At 42.6% G+C, this 5,347-nt stretch overlaps 1 non-coding gene across 1 annotated transcript; it reads left to right on the top strand.

The window, feature by feature from the left end:
• The first annotated feature begins 3,131 nt into the window (after positions 1-3,131).
• Positions 3,132-3,269, top strand: LOC119934251. Its single transcript, XR_005452889.1, has one exon. It is a non-coding gene; the product is annotated as a small nucleolar RNA SNORA7 (small nucleolar RNA).
• The last annotated feature ends 2,078 nt before the right edge of the window (positions 3,270-5,347 follow it).

The following is a 5,347-nucleotide window of genomic DNA, read 5'->3' as shown; positions in this document are numbered from 1 at the left end:
CTATTGCTGACTACTACTTTCCAAGCACTTAGTACAGTGCTCTGCACACAGTAAGCACTCAATAAATGTGATTGAATGAATGAATGAAGGGAGTAGAGACTGTTAGATTTGGCAAGAAGGAGATCATGGGTAACCTTTCTGAGGGTGCTTTCTATGGAGTGAAGGGGGCAGAAGCCAAATGGGAGAGGGTCAAGGAGGGAATTGGAGTAGAGGAACTGGAAACACCAGGCATGGACAACTTACTCAAGGAGTTTGGAGTAGAATGGTAGGAGGGAGTTGGGGTGAGAACTGGAAGGAGCCATGCCATCATGGAAGGGTTTTTTTAGGATAGGGGAGACATGAGCATGTTTGAAAACAGTGGGGAGAAAGCCAGTGGAAACTGAACAGTTGAAGATGTGGTCAGGTAGGGAAGACGCAGAGGGGAGGGGAGCTGAGGAAAAGGGGGGCTTACTCTGGAAAAGCCTTTTGGAGGAGGTGAGCCTTCAGTAGTGCTTTGATAATTTGTGATAGGATGGGATCAGAAGTGCAGGTGGAGTGGATTTTGAGAGAAGACAGGAGATTCCCCCCTCGAGCTCTTTAAACTGTAAACTCTTTGTGGGAAAGTGCCTCCCAACTCTGTCACATTGTACTCTCCCAAACACCTAGTATAGTGCTCTGTACACAGTAAGCACTAGATAGATACCATTGTTTGATTAAGTGAGGAATTGTTATTTTAATAACTTCAGCACTAGGGTCCTTGTCAGCAAACTATTTCTTGTAATTTACTAAATGTCAGGGTGGAGCCCTGAAAGAGTTAACTTGCCTCTCATGCATGAAAACTTTACTGCATACTTGATTTATCACAGGATTAAGTCTTTTGTATAGGTTGAGGAATTGAAAGTGAGTGAGTGAAATAGACTGGCTCACTCCCTTTTTGGTGTTTGTATACTTTCCCGTGGGATCCTGAGATTTGAGTTCATCCAGCCTGTGAGAGGAAAGAATTATGGAAGCGGGCCTTAATCTCAAAGGGTACTTTCACCCTGTTCGGCTGTAAAGTTAAACCTCCAGATTGTGATTTACTTTTCAAGATTGCAATAAAAACAGCTCTAGTCCTCACTGTCAGTAACCAGAATGGCAGCATTTTTGATCACACACAGGAGACCCAGGAGGTTGACGGTGAATGAAAACAAAACCGACCCGTTTAATTTTTGTTGTCCAAGAAGAGTGAAACAGAACTGACATCAAAGAGTTTAGATGATAACAAATGAGTTTAGACTTACATTTTTTCCCCAGTTACCATAACCAATCTCCAAGTACTGTGTAAAAAAATCCTTTAAAAAAAAAGGAAAGAAAACCTTCATTTTGACATTCCATTACCACTGAGCAGATTTTATCATATGGGGAGATATTGCACTGTCTGGGACTCGAGTAGTCTTCCCAACTTATTCCCCTTTCTTTCTCAGAAGCAGGTGAATTTATTACAGTTTTTGCCTTAGACCTATGGGAAAGTTCCAATGCTGTCAGGTAGAGTTGCTCCTCAAATTTTTCCTAATGTTTGCCTAATGAAGTCCTGAGCTGCTAATAAGAATGTAGGAACTGAGGGAACCCATTTTGCCCTCATCTCCTCCTGGGCAATGCTTATTGATCTCATTCAAGAGGAAATCAATGATGCCACCTGTGAAGAGCTGGAAGCAAAATTTTGGTCCATAATAGTCACATTAAACATAACTGCTGCTTTCTTTTCCACTAGTTTTTAATGCTGAAGGCGTAATTCCAAAATGTTTACTCCCAGATCTTGACTTCCCGCTGAAGTAAGAGGGAAAATGATGTAGAAATCTCTGCGGAATGAGAGGCTTTGTTTTTGCTCGATTTGAGGCATTTCCTGGGAACAGTTTCTAGGTGGGACCAGGTAAAAAGATGCTTGTTCTGGGCAATTCAGGGGAGTTCTCCAGGGTACACCCCAAGAATCTTGGTGACTAGATTCAATATTATGTCAGGTCTGTGGCCATTCAGGGCTTAGGAAGAAAATGTCCTTTGCTGTGAAGTGGGTGTTTCAGGGCAGAAGAGGCCTTAATTCGCCACCTCCAAATCTCCAGTGTGGGTAGGATTTTGCCTTCCTCAAGACTCGCCCTGGCACAGTGGCTTACCCAAAGATCAATCCTACAGAGCCCTGTATTAAGCGCTTGGGAGAGCACAATAACAGAGTTGTTAGATACGATCTCTGCCCACAACAAGCTTACGGTCTAGCTGGGGTGGGGGTGGGGAGGGGGGGAAGTGCTCTATTCATTCATTCATTCTTTCAGTTGTATTTATTGAGTGTTTACTGTGTGCAGAGCACTGTACTAAGTGCTTGGAAAATACAATTCAGCAACAGATAGAGACAATCCCTACCCAACAATGGGCTCACATGTCTAGAAGGGGAAGACAGCCAACAAAACAAAGCAAATCTACACACAGTGCTCTGCACTATGCGCTCATATGTATGTGCTCAATAAATACCGTTGATTGAGTGCCTGGAAAAGCTCGTGTGGAAATGAGAATGCAGAAGCAGGGCAGGATGTTGGTCCCCTACAAGCAGACTTTGGATTTGCGACACAACTGATTCCTGAGAAACAGTGGCCATCAGTCAATTAATAATATTATTGAGCTGTTATTGAGTGCAGAACACAATATGAAGTGCTTGGAAGAATACAGTATTAACAGAGTTGGTAGACATGTTCCCTGTGAAGTTGGAGCACTGTAAATGAGAGCCAATTTTCTCAGAGAGGCAATGTTTTAAATGGAGAATTGGATCCGTGAACCAAGGTCAGATGTTTACCCAAATTCATCAGAATTCTGCACCTACTGAATCTGAGATGTAGATTATATATACACAGCTTAGTACAGTGCTAAGCGCTTAGTACAGTGCTCTGCACACAGTAAGTGCTCAATAAATATGATTGATGATGATGTACATGTATAACACCAGAAGGGTTCTGCAATAGGGTAGTAGCCTATTACCTCATCAGAAGTAAAATGGATGTGTCGACCCTCCTTATTGGCAGTCAACTCCTGGGTATCCAAAATTGTGGGGACCAGGCTGCTCAACAATGGGGAAGGCAACCTGATGCATCCTCCCTCCCCTCCTATTTTGTCCTTCCTAAATTCTTTAAGACCTCTCAGAGTCACACCTGGAGAGTTTCCAGTACTCTATTAGTCTTGACTATGGGAAGGAGAGTCAAGCAGAGGCATATCCATTCCATTCTTAGTTTGGGCAGTGGCTAGCGAGTGGAAGGCAATCTGCTAAAAGTCAAAACTCACCTGTGCTGGGCAGCAGCTGCATGGAAGAGAGTCAAGGGTGGAGACACAAGTTTACGGAATGGAAGAAGGCAGTGGCAAACCACTTCCATATTTTTACCAAGAAAGGTCTATGGATACACTACCAGAATGATTGTAGGTGGAGGTGGGGTGTTCTGGGAGAGATGCATTGGTATGGGTCAGACATGACTTGACAGCATAAGACAACAACAACTTCTTTAAGATTTTCCTCTTTACTGCTGCTTTTAAAATTGTCTCATTTTCTTGTGGCTCCCAGGCACCCCCACGCCCAGGTGTCACTCTCATTCCCTCTCCCTGCCGCTATGATTTTCCTCTGAAATCCTCCTTCTTCCCTTTCTGGCAGTACAGTTTGGAGGAAAAAAACCCAGCAACCAACTTATTTCATGACTGTAAGCTGTCCCCTGCATGTTCCCTGGTAGAGTGAATGGGTAGTCTTAGTCTATATCTACTCAGTAAACCCCAGTTTACCTGGACAGTGAGATAGGAGAAAGATCATGGAGGCTCCAATTAAACCATCAAAAAGGAATTGGAAGAGGTGTTTAAGGTCTGAGGTCTGGTAGATGGCTTTTAAACTTGTTGGATAATGTGAAGACTATTGGGTGAAATACTACTTGAATTATTTTATTTTATTTTATTTTGTTAATATGTTTTGTTTTGTTGTCTGTCTCCCCCTTCTAGACTGTGAGCCAGCCCACTGTTGGGTAGGGACTGTCTCTATATGTTGCCAACTTGTACTTCCCAAGCGCCTAGTACAGTGCTCTGCACACGATTGAATGAATGAATGAATGAATGCTCTTCCTTAGCTAAAGCACGTCTTTAGCATTAACATTTGGCAGCTTCCAAATGCTGAAAAATGAAAACCCAATTGCTTTGCTGAGCATGAAAGGGAAAGCAGTGACTTGAAGCGCTACTAAACACAAATGCTCTGGCCATTGCTGCTTTAGCTTGTCCTCTCTACAGGCATTACAGTAGGCAGTCTGGAGTGGGAAGAGGACACACACTTAGTAAGGACTAATTTTTTTCAGTGCCTAACAAAGCTGCAAATTCTCATGGACAAGTTGATTTTTGCCTGAGATGCAGACCTGTGTACTGATGGGACCTCCACTCTCTATTCTTGTCCATTTTTAAATTATAAATTTCCAGCAGGGCAGACGTTATTTCTTTCAGAGAAGCAGCGAGTCTCAGTGTAAATAATATGGGCTGGAAGTCAGATAATCTGGATTCTAATACCGGCTCTGCCAAGTGTCTGCTATGCAACCCTGGGCCAGACACTTAAATTATCTGTGCTTCAGTTTCTTCATCTGTGAAATAGGAATTCAATACCTGTTCTCCCTCCTACTTAGACTGTGAGTCCCATGTGGGACATGGACTATGTCCAAATTGAATAATTGTATCTTCCCCAGAGTTTAGAGCAGTGCTTGATGCATAATAAGTGCTTAACAAATATTATAATTATTATCATTATTTCACCTCTAGCAAACTCTCCCCAGTGCTTAGTAGGCAACTGATTGCCAGTTGAGCATTTCAGAAATGGTACAGGATTTTTCCTCCTAGCTCACCTCCTAAATGTACTTCACTTGTGACTCTTCTCCATCTTACCACATGCTCAGGGTATTAGCCAAATTCTAGAACAATTCTCTCTCCCCAAAAATCCACCCTCCTAAAATCCACCTCATCTGGGAGGTACTTAATAGAGGATTGACTTTTGCTGCATTAGCAGCCTTTGAACTTTTGTCTTTGACATCTTTCAATCAATCAATCCTATTTACAGAGCACTTCCTGTGTGAAGTATACAGTGTTGAGTACAGTACAACGTAAAATTGGTAGACATGATACCTGACTACAAGGAGCTTACAATCTAGAAGGGGATACAGAAACTGAAATGAATTACAGATAGGGGAAATGTTAGGACATAGGGATATGTACATAATTCCTGTGAGGCTAAGAGTAGGGTGAATAAGTGCTTAAGGAATACAAATCCAAATGAATAGGCAACCCAGAAAGGAGGGTGAGTAGGGGAAATGAGAGTTTAGTCAGGGAAGGCTTCTTG

The sequence above is a fragment of the Tachyglossus aculeatus genome, chromosome 1 (assembly GCF_015852505.1).
Source record: "Tachyglossus aculeatus isolate mTacAcu1 chromosome 1, mTacAcu1.pri, whole genome shotgun sequence".
NCBI lineage: Eukaryota > Metazoa > Chordata > Mammalia > Monotremata > Tachyglossidae > Tachyglossus > Tachyglossus aculeatus.
This window is presented reverse-complemented; position numbering and strand designations above follow the sequence as displayed.